General features: G+C 38.2%; 1 long non-coding RNA gene across 1 annotated transcript in view; it reads right to left on the bottom strand.

The window, feature by feature from the left end:
• The window catches only part of LOC147577497 (uncharacterized), a 33,742-nt gene that overhangs the window by 14,494 nt on the left and 4,156 nt on the right, over positions 1-15,092 (bottom strand). The window contains exon 2 of the long non-coding RNA XR_015240350.1: positions 4,783-4,938. This is a non-coding gene — a long non-coding RNA (uncharacterized LOC147577497). The remainder of the gene's footprint in view (positions 1-4,782; positions 4,939-15,092) is intronic.

Here is a 15,092-nt window from a genome sequence, read left to right as displayed (position 1 = left end):
ATTCAGGCCAGTTAAAGGTAGATGGAAATGGCCACTCTATTTCTAATTAAAAAGTAAATGCAGAAGTGCATAAGTTATGCAGCGTTTAGGATTATAAATAACAGTAATTTCAACTCTATAATTCAAATATAGAAAAGATACTACCAATAAATTTATGAAAATATTTAGCCTAATAATCAAAGATGGCCAAATTAAAATAACAAAAAACAAATTTTACCTATTATATTGGCAAAGATTTAAACATTAAATACTGAGGTTGACCAGGATTGGAGGGGTGGGGTGTGGGTAGAAATTCTTGGACCATCTACTGAGTGGAAGTTGATTAAGCTAGAGAAAATTTAGAAACATTTACAAAAAGCAATTCCACTTCTAGGATTTTAATGTAATTATGTATATAACTATGGCCATGTGCAAACATATATGTACATGCATTTTTATTGCAACATTGTTTGCAAAAGTAGAAAACTGAAATAATCTAAATGTCACTGATAGAGAACTGACTGAATAAATTAAGGTTCCTACACATCCTTACAATGTAGGACTACATAGCCTTTATGAGTACTGTACCATGTACTGACATGAAAAAAAATCTTCATAATAAATTAAATAAAATTAAGTTAAAAGAAAAGTAGGCTACAAAATAGTACAATTTTCTACAGAATATTCTACAAATATTCTATTCTATTCTATTTGTAGAATATTCTATTCTACAAATATTCTACAGAATAATTGCATGTTTATGACTATTTCATTTATATAAGAATACAGGACTACCAGAACCCTATACAGCAAAATGTTAACTTTGTTCCTCACTATGTAGGTGATTTTTAATATTTTATTTGATTTTTATTTTTGTGATTTTTATTTTTGTTATAACTTGCATTTTCCAAAAAGAATATGCATTAATATTGCATTAAGGAAAAAAAAAAGTAAAGCTAGTTCTATTTTTTAAAAATGAGGTACACAGGTAAAAATAGTAGCTAAAAGTAAATTTGTTTGAAAACATCAATTCTGCAATCACAGGTCCTCTGGTTCTTCTGATTTCTGAGTGAGTATAACCCCTACATTGGCCTTGAAACCTTCCCGAATATCTGCTGATTCTCTTTCGGAAGGCCTTTCTGTTACCTGTACGTGTGCTTGTTTCCTTAAGAGCAACAATTTCAGAACTATCAGACATCTATAGTTTTTTTAATGTTTGTTTATTTTTAAGAGAGAGAGAGCAGAAGCAGAGGAGGAGCAGAGAGAGAGGGAGACACAGAACCCAAAGCAGGCTCCAGGCTCTGAGCTGTCAGCACAGAGCCCAACATGGGGTTCAAACTCATGAACAATTAGATCATGACCTGAGCTGAAGTTGGATGCTTAACCAACTAAACCACCCAGGCACCCCATACACGTTTACAATTTTTAAATGGTGATGAGAGATTGGCTGTTTTAGCATTCATTCCCCATTTCCCAGTGCCTTCCCTCAGCACAGCAGCTCCTGCAACCTGCCTATGGAATCATTGGTGGTCTTTCCCCAGGCTTGGGAGCTTGGGAGAGATCTCCCCCAGGGGGAGGGGGAGAGCCATGTCTTCATTTTTGTATGTCTATATCCTATTCCAAATCAGGCATTCATGATTGTTGAACTAAACAGAACATCCTAGAAACATGCCATCTCTGGCTTAAATTAAATTTAAGGATTTTTACAAATGTTAAATATTCCCATTTTTAATTTTTACTTTACTTCTAATATGTTGTAATTATGAGGAGCTAGAAGACTATACCAGTTACACTTCATTTAGGAACATGAATCCTTCCATTCTCCTTGAATTTTATAGGTCATTCTAGTGGTATTATGATTAGCAAAATGAGTGGTATAGTAACTTTCACTTGATTCCTAGTCATTTCCTTCTCTCTGTGACATTTATGTCCTATTTAAATGGAAGACTTTTCTTAGTGCAAATATGATTATGATTTGTAATAAAAATTAGTGATTTGCAGTTATAATCATGTAATAGCTGAACATTCCTCCTGTGATTGCAAGGATATTGTCAACCTTTTCACAAACTCCAAGCCTATATTCCAGATGTGACAGATGTGACTCTGTACTTTTGAGAGGACATGAAAGCAGCATTATGGGTCACATAATTGGAAGATAATCTCCATAAAAACTAAGGAAAATGCAACAGCAACTAATAGTCTATTTCTGGCACTACCTGGAAAAAGCAGAGCTAATTCAAATACCATGACATAAAACATTTAAATCATTAGCTTGTGATATTCATTGTAATATAGCTATTACTGCAGGGAGCATGGTATAGCATTGTGGCTAAAGAACACAGATCCAAATTTGCTATTTATTGTCTGTGAAAGGTGAGCAAGTTTCTCAGTATTCCTGAGTCTATTTCTCTCTACAAAATGGGGACAGTTATACTTGCCTTAGATCACGGTGGTTCTAAGAAATTAAAGTGAGAATGTAAGGAATTTGGCACAGTATCTGGTACATATTAAGAGCTTGTTAAGTCACTGCTGAGAACTCCATTTTATAGATAAAGGAAATAGGATTCAAAGAAATCAGACTTCACATAATTCTTAGTGAAGTGTACCAAAAATGCAACCTTGATTTCAATGAAATCTAGGCTTACCTATGTGATTCCAAAACTCATGCTTTTTCCACTTCATATTTTTTTCCTCTGAGTCCCAGATTTTTCTATAGATTCTGTTAACATCACAAGCTTGGTTTGGTTTGTTTTTTTCTGTCTCCAATTCCTTTTCAAATTCAAACATGTTTCTTATTTTTTTCTAATGCAAATACCTCAAATCACCAAAATGTCTGCCTATTCGTGGCTAAATAGTGAAGATATTGCTCAAGGGAAGAGGAAGTCCATTTTATTGAAAATACAATCTCGAACGAATCATATTTTCTTGTAGCGTGTTTCCCTCTTCATCGCGTTTTATTAGAAATGACATTTTCCATCCTGTTCAGTGGTCACTAAACCTCTTATATAGGCAATCAAATGTATGCTGCATGTAAGAAATGGACAGCTGTCTCCTTTACTCCCTCTCACATTCAATCCCACATTAAAGGACAGCAACATCTATGACAGTTACCCTCACAGGAAAACATTTTTTTTTTTTTTTTACAGAGCACACACATACGAGGGAAGAATTATACTTTCATTTTCTTTATTTTTCCATTTTGTTCTAGTCACAGATTTCTTGTAATATTCCTATGGCAAGAAGAAAAGATAAATCCAGTGCCAAAGCTCCCACTATAGACTGTGTGCCTAAGGGCTCTGCCACCCAAACTGGTATGAGACACTGTAAGTATCACCGTCTTTCCTATTCGGTGCTGTTTGTTAGGCCAAGAAGCTGCACTCACTGGTCTATGTGCAGAGAGAGCAATTTGAATACACACTATTCCTGCATTCCAGGAAACTTGTTTACACTTTTCAGAAAGCACATTTGTATAAATGACTTCCTAATTTTAATAAGGATTTCCAAAAGGAGTTTAAAAAAAAACATAGTGGTTTCTCAAATTAGTAACATCATAAACTGCCCCAAACATTTGAAACTTGATTTACATTTACTTTACTTAAGAAATAATATTTCCGTGCAGCATTTTTCGGAGGGGCAGTTAAGAATGTTCTGAAGTAAAATGATAATAAGGTCAATAACTGAATGACCACAATCAAGAAGAAAAGGAAACATAGTTTTTAAGAATAAGAAAGCATAGTGTTCCAACATTAAACCTGCTATTTATTTTCTAAATATATATTTTTTTGAGCGTAATTACCTCAGCTTGCTTTATTTAGGAAGGATATTAAAATGTTAACAATAGTTGTTGTAGGTAGTAGAACCAAAGACAGATTCATTTTTAATTTTAAATATTTTTATGAATGTTATCCATTTTTTATAATGAATATGTATTTCTTAAAGTTTAAAATAAGGGATGCTGAAAGAAATGTCATACGTGGCATAAAGCATATATTAATATTTCAGCACAATTTTAGCTCTTCCTCTAAAGTCAAAATAGGATTTTTTTAAATGTCATGCTCAGTTTTAAGTTTAATATCCATAACTTTGAGATGATTTAACTTTAGACAAACCCTCAATAAATTAAAATTCAACCAAATCATATTTGTTCTCATATCAAATGCAGCAAGTTATTATTTGGTTCAAAGCTTCTAATTTACTTTTACCAAATTGGCTTGTCCGTTAAGTCAAAGGTCAGGCCAGGTTGTGTGTATAGATGCAGTTCTTTATCTTATTTTAAAATATTTCAACTTTTCAATCAAGTGCAAATTAGAATTGGTTGGATAATAGTTGACTGTGAGTTATACCATTTATTCCAAATGCTCTATTGAAAAGTATTTGCAAATAACATATTTCTTGAAAAGTGTAAATACCTCCAAATGAAAGATTTCTAAAATAAAAGGAATGATTTTTTAATTTGAGCAATCATATGAGGAAGAACGTTGGTTTTTAACGTCTTTCTCTGTCATGTGGATTTATCTACAAACTTTTCTAGCGTTGAGGCTGTGTAAACATTGTTTGCTAAGTTCTCAAGGAAGCCGAACCACCAGCCTGACATCAATTTTCCATTGTAACAGTACAGTTCTGTTACCAAGAAAAATGCACAGGGCAGATGAATTGTAACAAGTATCTATGGTTCTCATTGCAACGATTTTTAAAAATGGAGTTTAAGAATGAGACCCATGTTTATGGGGTATTCATTTAGTACCAAGGAGCTGTTAAATGGTTCACATATGTTATCACACTTAATTTAATCCATAAACCAACCTGTGAAAAAAAACTTACCCAGTCCTCCTTCCTTTTCTCTCTTTTTCCACCGTGGTCAGATCTTCCTTTCAGTCTGAAGCTTTCTCCCCAGCTTCTCTAGCTTCTTCTCTCAATAAATCTTTCCTACTCCTGTCTTCAGGTCTGTTTCTCTGCAAACTTGAACACATAAAGAGAAAAAAAATTTTTTTCTGACAGAATATAAATTTTCTAGAGTTAAAGAACCCTTTGGAAAATGCTTTCTCTCAGACATGTCAAAGATGGAGCATGCTATGCTTTGGAGTAACAAGTGTTTTGTGCGTTTTCATACTGCTGAAGTCATATATTTAGCCGAGACTTCTAAAAATGTGCCTCTGAGAAGTATCTTGATTAGCTGTCTTAAGAAAAGCCCTTGATGGGGGTGCCTGGATGGTTCAGTTGGTTAAGCGTCTGATTTCAGCTCAAGTCATGATCTCACAGTCTATGATTTCACAGTCCATGAGTTCAAGCCCCGCCTTGGGTTCTGTCCTGACAGCTCAGAACCTGGAGCCCGCTTTGGATTCTATGTCCCCCCCTCTCTGCCCCCCCCCACTTGTTCTCTCTCTCTCTCTCACCCCCCAAAAAACAAATAAACATTTACTAAAAAAAAACATTTAAGGTGATAATTCTCACCACTATAGTGATGGTTACTATTGTAGCCATTATTAGATTTTATCTATTTGCACCTTTCCACTATTTCCAACCTTTCACCCACATCCCTAGAAAACTAAAATGAGAAATGCCTTCAAATAATGGAGTAAAAAAAACATGGTGTGAGGTGATGGAAAACATAAAGGCTTTAGAATTAGCAAACTTTGTTTTGGAAACCACAACAACAAACCACTGGTGAAGTCTGTGTGAACTGCACGAGTTATTGACATTCTCTGCCTCAATTTTCTCACCTGTGAAATGAAGGTAACACTATGTTCTTTGGGGTTATTGAGCATTAAATAAATGAGCAAACTTCTGAAGGTCATGAGAGTAATGTTTGTTTTGTCTTTAAATTCTTTATTAATCCTGTATGCACAGATACAAATACATATATATTGTAAAAACAAATTTTAATTTAAAATAATTTAATTGTGGAGACTTAAGATTTATGAAGATGTTTTTGCAGTATATATATATATATATATATATATATATATACATATGTGTGTGTGTGTGTGTGTGTATATATATATATATATATATATATATATATATATACCATTAAATATTAGGCAGACTGTATACATATCCAAACATGCAGACATGCAGACCCCCAAAAACAGGGTCCTCACTCATGGTTAATAAATTTACTGTGGCCTCTGGGCAGCGAATTTTATAAATTATGTTTGAAAGCTATTTTATTCAAAGCATTATGATACATTTATTATTTAGTTCTAGCTATTGCCATAACAGAAAATACCTTTAAAGGGATAAGATGATCAGTCCTAATCCATGTGACTATGTATTTTCTTAGCAGTCTCTGTAGGATTTTCATCTGGTTTAATTAACACAGATGTGTGTATACCTATAAATCTATCAGAAATTATGTATAAAGAAGGAGGGAGCGACCTAAGGCTCCACCAAACCAGGATAGCTTTTTGCTCTGAAGATAAAAGAAAATATTGGCCGTTGTCAAAAAGTTCTCTCTCTGAAAGTCAAAACCTTTCTCAGCTTTGACATTTTTGATGTCTTAAAGTACAGGGGGAAAAATCTACAAAGATAGGTCTGCAAATATTTTAACTGATCCTCAGTCTAAAAATTCAAAATATCACAAATATTTTAGGCATGTCTCTATGCAGAAAAAAACAGGAAACATATACAATACTCTTCCCTCTTGCCTGCAGTTCTGGTGACTATAAACAACACTGCCCTCTGGAATAATTAACTCTGTATGGGGGCAAGGGATTGGGGGAGGGGGGACGTAGAAGGGATGAAGAAGAGGATATGAAATGGGAAAAAGGATCATCATTGTTGCTGATTTTCCATTTATTTTAGGAAAATATTCCTTCCTTGTGGTTTTTTGTATCTGAGATGACTGGCCAGTTGAGGACCTAAGAGGTTGGGAAGGCTTCTCGGGACAGTTAGAGCAGGCAGGTGAAGCCCTGGAGAAAAACTCACGTTCTCAAGCTGCACATCAGCTCTGCCCTTGACGGCACTGACCCGTGGGAGAGGGAATGGCCCGTGGCTGCTCCTCCCTCTCGATCCCTCCCCTTGGGTGACCCTAATGAACCATCTTCAGGTGAATGCACGGCTTCCATCTCAACTCTGATTTTTCTTTAGCCATTTCTGTTTTTGTACCTCTCTGCCTTCTGTTGAGGCCAAAGCAACATTAATGGTTTTTAACATGTTAGATGGCAGTTTCCCCCCTTTGTTTTACCAAAAAACACAGAAAATGAGAAACAAGAACCCTCTCAGGGTCTTTAGAAATAGCACATTTGAAAATTTCAACATAAAGATCTAGTTAAATTCAGACTTAAATTCAGTTAAATTTAATGTGCCAAGTTTTAAATGACAATTTGGTTCTCTGCATTTTAAAATGCATAACTGTTTACAATATTCTATTTAATGCAGACATGTCACAATGTGCATGATAGATAAAATTAAAGGCTTATTTATATATATTTTTACAGAATATAACACAAACATTGCTGTCAAAGGAGTTGTAAAATCATCTAATTTGACTCACTCATTTTTCAAATAAGGAAATTAAGTGAAGAATCTTATTCAGAAACAAAACTTTCTTTTGGTATTTTTTTAAAGTCATTGAGCTAGTACACATGGACATAATTATAAACATCATTAAATTAAGATAACAATATATTTTTATTTCAGCTAATAAACTGCTACTGCCCGGAGTCCTCTGAGTGCCTACCTATCAAAACCTTCTGACATCTTCCTCAAAAGCTCCTGGACCCTTCAACATTAAGCAACCAAAAGGTTAACCCTTTACAAGCCAGAGGCCTTTGGGAGCCAGGCACCCCCCCTGACGAGAGTGTCTTTTCAGACTGGCTGGTGCCCAAGAGGGTGCAGGCTGTTAACAGTTTTGAGTATTGTCCCTGCATGCAGCCAATGACAGCAACTTAAATTCCCAGCTGTACTGGACATTTGTTGGTTGACCTAGCATGCATTCTCACACTCCGCTTCCACCCCCAGGCAATCATCTACCTCTTCTTCCTCACACAGCTCATGTGTTTTGGTAAAGGTTGAACCCACCCTGAGCTCCATGGAAAAGACTCCGTAAACTTCAGGTCCTTGGTACCTTCCATCCTCTGGCCACAGGTATCACAGGGCGAGCATGTGACCGGCCAACCAGGCTATTTGGAATGCTAGGACAACACTGCTCTCTCCCCTCCCAGGCCCTGTTGAAATTTGCAACAACCTTATTAGGAGCAAGAGACCCAGTCTTGGAATGAAATTAACATTGTTGACACTAAAGAGATACAACAGAAAAACTAAGCAGCACAAAGCAAATCAAAATAAACTGAGTCCTTCCTGGCATGGCTGAACTACTAGATCAACCAATGCTGAAGTCCTCCCGAATTTGGACTTCCCAGTCACCTGAACCTAAGTATTTCTTTTGTTGTTTAAGCTCATCTGAGTTGGGTTTTCTTTTACCTGAAAGTTTATGGGACCTCATATATTAACACACTGGTCCACCAGCAAAGTTTAGCCAAAGGTCTCCAGTATAGCCCTTTAGTTAATTATACCACAAAGTTTTGAAACAAAGCAGAATTTCTCAAAATGTGTTCTGAAGAATGACTAAAATAAAAAATACAAGAAACAAGTGTTGGCAAGGATGTGAAGAAAAAGGAACCCTCTTACACCGTTGATGGAAATGCAAATCGGGGCAACCACTGTGGAAAACTGTATGGAGGTTTCTCAAAAAAAAAAAAAAAAATAGAACTACTCTATGATCCAGCAAGTACACTACTTGTATTTCCCCAAAGAATACAAAAACATTAATTCAAAGGGATACATGCACCCCTATGTTTATAGCAGCATTATTTGCAATAGCAAACTATGGAAGCAGCCCAAGTGTTCATCAACAAATGAAGGGATAAAGAAGGTGTGATATATTATATATATATATATATATATATATATATATATATATATAATATATATTGCTCAGTGATAGAAACAATGAAATCTTGCCATTTGCGATGACATGCATGGAGCTAGAGAGTATCATGCTGAGTAAAATAAGTCAGCTGGAGAAAGACAAATACCATATGATCTTACTTATATGTGGAATTTAAGAAACAAAACAAACAAGCAAAGAAAAAAAAGAGAGGGAGAGAACGAGACAAACCAAGAAACAGTCTTAACTGTAGAGAATGAATTGATGATTACTAGAGGGGAGGTAGGTGAGCAGATTGATTCCCTGCCCATGCCGCAGGACCTTGACAGGTCTGTTGACTTTTCTACTTTTCTTTGGGAAGACCTTTAAATCTCTTTAAAAAGCATTAATTCAGAAAACAGAACAACTTCTGTTCTTTCCTTCCCTTCACCATTCACCTACTCACCAGCTGCCAGGGTAAAGGTGGGGTGGGGGTAAATTTTCCAGATTTTGTAGATAAAAATACAGGATCCCTACTTAATTTAAATTTCAGATGAATAACGAATAATTTTTAATATAAGTATGTCCCAAATATTGCAGAGGATATACTTATAATAAAAAATTGTTGGGGCGCCTGGGTGGCTCAGTCGGTTAAGCGTCCGACTTCGGCTCAGGTCATGATCTCATGGTCTGTGAGTTCGAGCCCCGCATCGGGCTCTGTGCTGACAGCTCAGAGCCTGGAGCCTGCTTTGGATTCTGTGTCTTCCTCTCTCTCTGACCCTCCCCCGTTCATGCTCTGTCTCTCTCTGTCTCAAAAACAAATAAACATTAAAAAAATTAAAAAAAAATTGTTCATCGTTCATCTGAAATTCAAAATTAACTGAGAATCTTGTATTTTATCTGGCAGCCCTAGGTAAGCACAGGGAAAAGTGGTTCCTCTTTTATAGTCCCTAGTTTCCTGAGTGCCTTCACATTCCTTGGAGAGGGCAAATGGTGAAGATGATTCTTCTGTGCCAACTTGGGAAGTTCTTTGGTCCTAGGGGACCTCTCTAGCATCAACTCTCAAGATCTGAAGGATATTCCTCATTCCCTCAGGATGCGCACCCCATGTAGCCCTTAATCTGCCAGCTGTGGGGCCCCACAGCAGTTACAACCCTCTGCATTGTCTCATGGGAAGCAATGAGACATCTTTGCCCCCATGCAGCAGCAAGCTCCTAGATCGGCCACCAAAGCGCTAATGAGCCAACTTTTGCATCTACGTTTTGAGGAGGGCATCGGAGGGCATCGACCTCAGTCTGCAGTGTCCCTGAAATACGGGAGCACATATCTCCTCAAGTAGTCACACTGAAGCCACTGGGCTTGGTGTTGGAGGCAGCAACTTTCCCCAGGGGAAAAGGTGGGGGCCCCATCGCACAGCTGCTAGTCTTTCCTCAGAAAATCTCACAAAAACCTCCTCCTCTGAAAGGATCCAAAAATTGTGGAATAGGTTCCCAGATATTTTGCTTGTAGAGTCTGTGCAGGGTGACTTAGCAACTCGCTTGAGAATTCAGCATTTACTTTATCTTGATGCCTAGTTGAAATTTCAATTTTACATTCTGTTATATAGGTTTCTTTTCTGGGAGAATTCTCACAACTTTTAATATAGCATACATTATGAGTCTACAAGAAGGGGTGGGAATTTGCAGTGGTTCCCAAATGTTTTTAATTACATAAACTTTTTTTCTTTTTCTTTCTTTCTTTTTTTTTTTTTTTTTCAGGAGATTTGAATAAAATTGCTGTTTTGTGGCACAGACTTGGGAATGGATTGTCCTAGAACATATATATTTTGGTGATCAAGAGCAAGATTAAGAGGTCTGAGTCCATATTTGAATTCCAGCTCTTCCACTTACTTACCTTAAGGCCCTGTGCCCCAGTTTCTTTATTTAATTATAGAGAATGATATCTACTTTACTGAGTTGCTGTGGAAGGGAAATTAGTCAAAACATGGCGAAGCCCCTGGAACAGTGCCTGGCACAGAACATGTGCTCAATAAACCTCAGCTGCTATTTGTAGCAACCACATCGGTAGCAGTAAAAGCAGCAGTCCTGGGGCTCCTTAGGTGATCGTTATAAAATGGCAGAGTTTTAAATGCATTGGGACACTGTGTCATTGTGCAAATCCCCAGGTTTCTAATTTTACAGGTATGTAAAGCAAATGTTTCCATACATTTGAATATGGCTAAGCGAATTAAAGTGCCCCGGAGAGTCCTTCAAATAATACTACAAAGTTTGTATCCTCTTGTGTTTAGAAATACAAAACTTTTTTGAAATGTCGAGCATCATTTTCACAGAGTTAGAAGATTATATAAGTAGGAATTACGTTTATTGTTATCACTGGGTAATTTTTAGAGAAGAGAAAGGGCTTAATCTGAAAGAAAAAGAACATCCTTAGCAACTTCAGGTGAGAATAATGATTGCAATACCCAAAGTTGTGTACTGTATAACCAAACTTCTAAACATGTACCATCATTCGGGTCCTGTGATTTTTCATCAGTCACAGTTCTGCCCAAGGCCACCGTCCCCTGACTGAGCGGTGCCTCCCTTGCATATGAAACTGGGAAAGGCAGAGAGAAAACACCAAAAACACCAAGCCCAGCCAGCCCACACCTCAAGACCACTCATTTTAGACACATGGCTGTATCTTAGCTTGCAGTAAACAGCACAACAAGCAAAGGTGCGCTCTGGATATGCCAGTGAAAAGTCCCAGTCAGAACATTTGGTTCTGAGTAGAGGAGAAACTTTGAGCAATTTCATTCACAGTTTTGACAGACTGTATTGTTATTATTATCAACTGTGCCTACCTGACCCTCAATAAAAATGATGTGCTCAAGTCCTAACCATTAGCACCTTGGGATGTGACCCTATTTGAAGACAGGGTCTTCCCAGGGGTAATCAAGTTAAAATGAGGTCTTTAGGGTGGGCTCTGTTCCAATAAGACTGATGTTCTTATACAAGGGGGAAATCTGGACACAGACATACACAGGGGGAACATGATGGGAAGAGACACAGGGAAAAGATGTTATCTACAAGCCAAGGAATGATGGAAGCTACCAGAAACTGGGACAGAGAATACAGCAGATCCTTCCCTAGAGACTTTAGGGGGAGCATGGCCCAGCTGACACTCAGCTTTCAGAATTCTGGCCCCCAGCACTGTGAAAGGACACATCTCTATGGTCCTAAGCCACCCAGTTTGTAGTACAGTTACAGCAACCCCAAGAAACTATTACAGCAACCCCAAGAAACTAATACACTGTATGAAAGTATGTCTCTCCCAACATGCTAATGACTAAACATGGCTGTCCTATACTTTTTCCTGCCTGCTGTCAACAGCTCATCAAAGCTCAGGACCTCCCCTCTGAAGTTGGTAGAAATTCCACATAGAAGAAGCCCACACCACATCATGAAGATACAAGGGAGATAAAATTAAACTGGCAAGAATGCCATTTTAGTACTCTCAACTTTTTTTAAGTTTATTTGTTTTTGAGAGAGAGAGAGAATGATCTGGGGGGGGGGAGGGGTGCAGAGAGAGAGGGAGCCACAGAATCTGAAGCAGGCTCCAGGCTCCGAGCTGCCAGCACATAGCCTGAGTCGGGGCATGAACCCAACAACCACGAGATCTTGACCTGAGCCGAAGTCGGATGCTTAACCAACTGAGCCACCCTGGCATCCCTCAACTTTTATTTCAAATGGTTAAGAGAGTATCTCTTTTACTGAAGGGGTCACAGGTATATTCTTCTGAGGTTGCCACATTTAAAAAGAAAATATTAGTGTTAGAAACCAGCCATGTTACATACGAATACAGGCATGCCTCAGACATACTACAGGTTTGGCTCCAGACCACTGAAATAAAGCATGTGTTGCAATAGAGCCAAGTATATTTTTGGTTTCCCAGTGCATATAAAAGTTACATTTACACCATACTATAGTTTATTAAGTACACAAAGCATTATGTCTAAAAAATAATGTAATACTATAAATTAGAAAATACTTCATTGCTAAAAAAAAAGCAAACCATCATCTAAGCTTTCAACAAGTCATAATTGCTAATCACAAACCATAACAAATACAATAATAATGAAAATATTTGAAATATTGCCAGAACAACCAAGATGTAACACAGAGACATGAAGTGAACAAATGCTGTTTGCAAAAAATGTCACTGACGGGCGCCTGGGAGGCTCAGTCGGTTAAGCATCTGACTTCAACTCAGGTCATGATCTCAAGATTCTTGAGTTCAAGCCCTGCATCGGGCTCTGTGCTGACAGCTCAGAGCCTGGAGGCTGCTTCGGATTCTGTGTCTCCCTCTCTCTCTGCCCCTCCCTTGCTTGTGCTCTGTCTCTGTCTCTCCAAAAATAAACATTAAAAATTTTTAAATTAAAAAAAAAAAATGGCACTGATAGACTTGTCCATCACAGAGTTGTCACAAACCTTCAATTTGTAAAAAAAAAAAAAAAAAAAAAATGCAGTATCTGTGACGTGCAATAAAATGGCACACAATAAGATGAGGGGTGCCTCTAAATTTTAATTATAACGTATAAATCCTGGGATCCAAGGAATGATAGCAAAGCTGCAGCCTTTACCAGCATGACTCCATTCCCAGTAACTAACAGGGAGAAGGTTGAGCTGGCTCGGCCCTGAACTTGCCAGCCTCTGAGCCACCCTGGTGCCCTCATTCACTGGGCAAGGCTAAAGCAAAGCAGAGGGAAGAAGTGAGCTACTTTCATGGGCTACCTGCCTCAGCATGACCTGACTGACCCCTGGCTATCTGCTGAAAATGTCTTCCCTATAAAAAAAAAAAATGGCAGAAATTTTTGGTGGCTGCATTGTTGTAAGATTCCTGGTAAAGCACATTCCTCAAAGCACACCTCAGAAAATTCTCACAGGAGTTAAAAACATTTTCCCCTTTCCTCTGTTGTTCTCTTCTCTTCATTCTTCTTGCAAAACATCCTACAGAGGCCTTTACTCCTCAGGCCTGTAATCAGAGTAGGGGCACATGTCAAGTCCAAGGTCTCTGGACAGAAAGATTAGACCAAAGAAAATAAGGCTGTAAATTTCATGGGATCTGACACAACAAACAGTAGCTATGGAGCTTTTGCATGAGGACTTCACCATCTGGTTTCAGAGACCTCAGTTTCCTATCTATGAAGGGAGGAAATTGTACTGAATGGCTTCCTATGACCCTTGCACCTTGAAAATCCTATGATTTTGATTCCTTATTCACAAAAGAGTAGGGTATGGGGTGCCCAGGTGACTCAGTCCGTTCAGCGTTCAACTCTTGATTTCAGCTTGGGTCATGATCTCACGGTTCATGAGCTAGAGCCCCAAATCAGGCTTCTCCACATTGACAGTGCGGAGCCTGCTTGGGATTCTCTCTCCCCACTCTCTCTGCCCCTCCCCACTCATGCTATCTCTCTCTCTGTCTCTCTCAAAATAAATAAACTTAAAAAAAAAAAAAAAAAGAGGAAGGTATGGATGCTGCAATTACCACGTCTTGGTAATCCTGGCAATATTTCAAATGTTTTCATTATTATCGTGTTTGTTATTATTATTCGTGATTAGCGATCTCACGCTTTAGACTAATTTTTAAAAGAAAAAAAGAAGCAGCGTCACTAAAAAGATGGAGACATTACCAAAGGAGAGTAGAAGGATTCTGTGGTAGATTCCTAAGGGAAGTGTTACAACATGAAATGATCCTGCAGGGAAATAGAGAGCTAAGACTTGCAAGTGCAAGAGACCAAGCCATTCCCAGGCAGTGGGTCCCACCGGGCAAGCAGAGACCTTGGTGTCTCTCCCTCTTTCTGGCTCACTTTCCGCACTTCACATTCCCCCAGATTTGAGTGCAAAGCCCTGCTACAATGAGTGGAATATAGACTCTTTCCATCTTTGTCTTTCTCTCTCACTCTCCAGATGAAACAAAACTCTTACTTCACACTGAAGGTACCTCTTATAGTCTTGCATGAGATCAGGTGATGTATCAGGCTCCCAGGAGGCAAGAGATGGCTTGCCAAAATTACAATAATTCAAGGGGGCTTAATAAAGACGATAACAAGGATAGCGCAGGTAGCCCAGATTGGTGACAACAGAGCTTGTATCTGTGTTCCAAAGGAAGCGGTCGGGGAGGAATTGCGAACCCGGAAGGAAGGAAGAGTGGTTCAGCCCGGAGGCTGCCAGCCTGAAGCAACAGTGAAGAGAGGGAGCCAAGGGAA

The sequence above is a fragment of the Puma concolor genome, chromosome C2, assembly GCF_028749965.1.
Source record: "Puma concolor isolate L17-30 chromosome C2, mPumCon1.1.hap2, whole genome shotgun sequence".
NCBI classification, from domain to species: Eukaryota; Metazoa; Chordata; class Mammalia; order Carnivora; family Felidae; genus Puma; species Puma concolor.
This window is presented reverse-complemented; position numbering and strand designations above follow the sequence as displayed.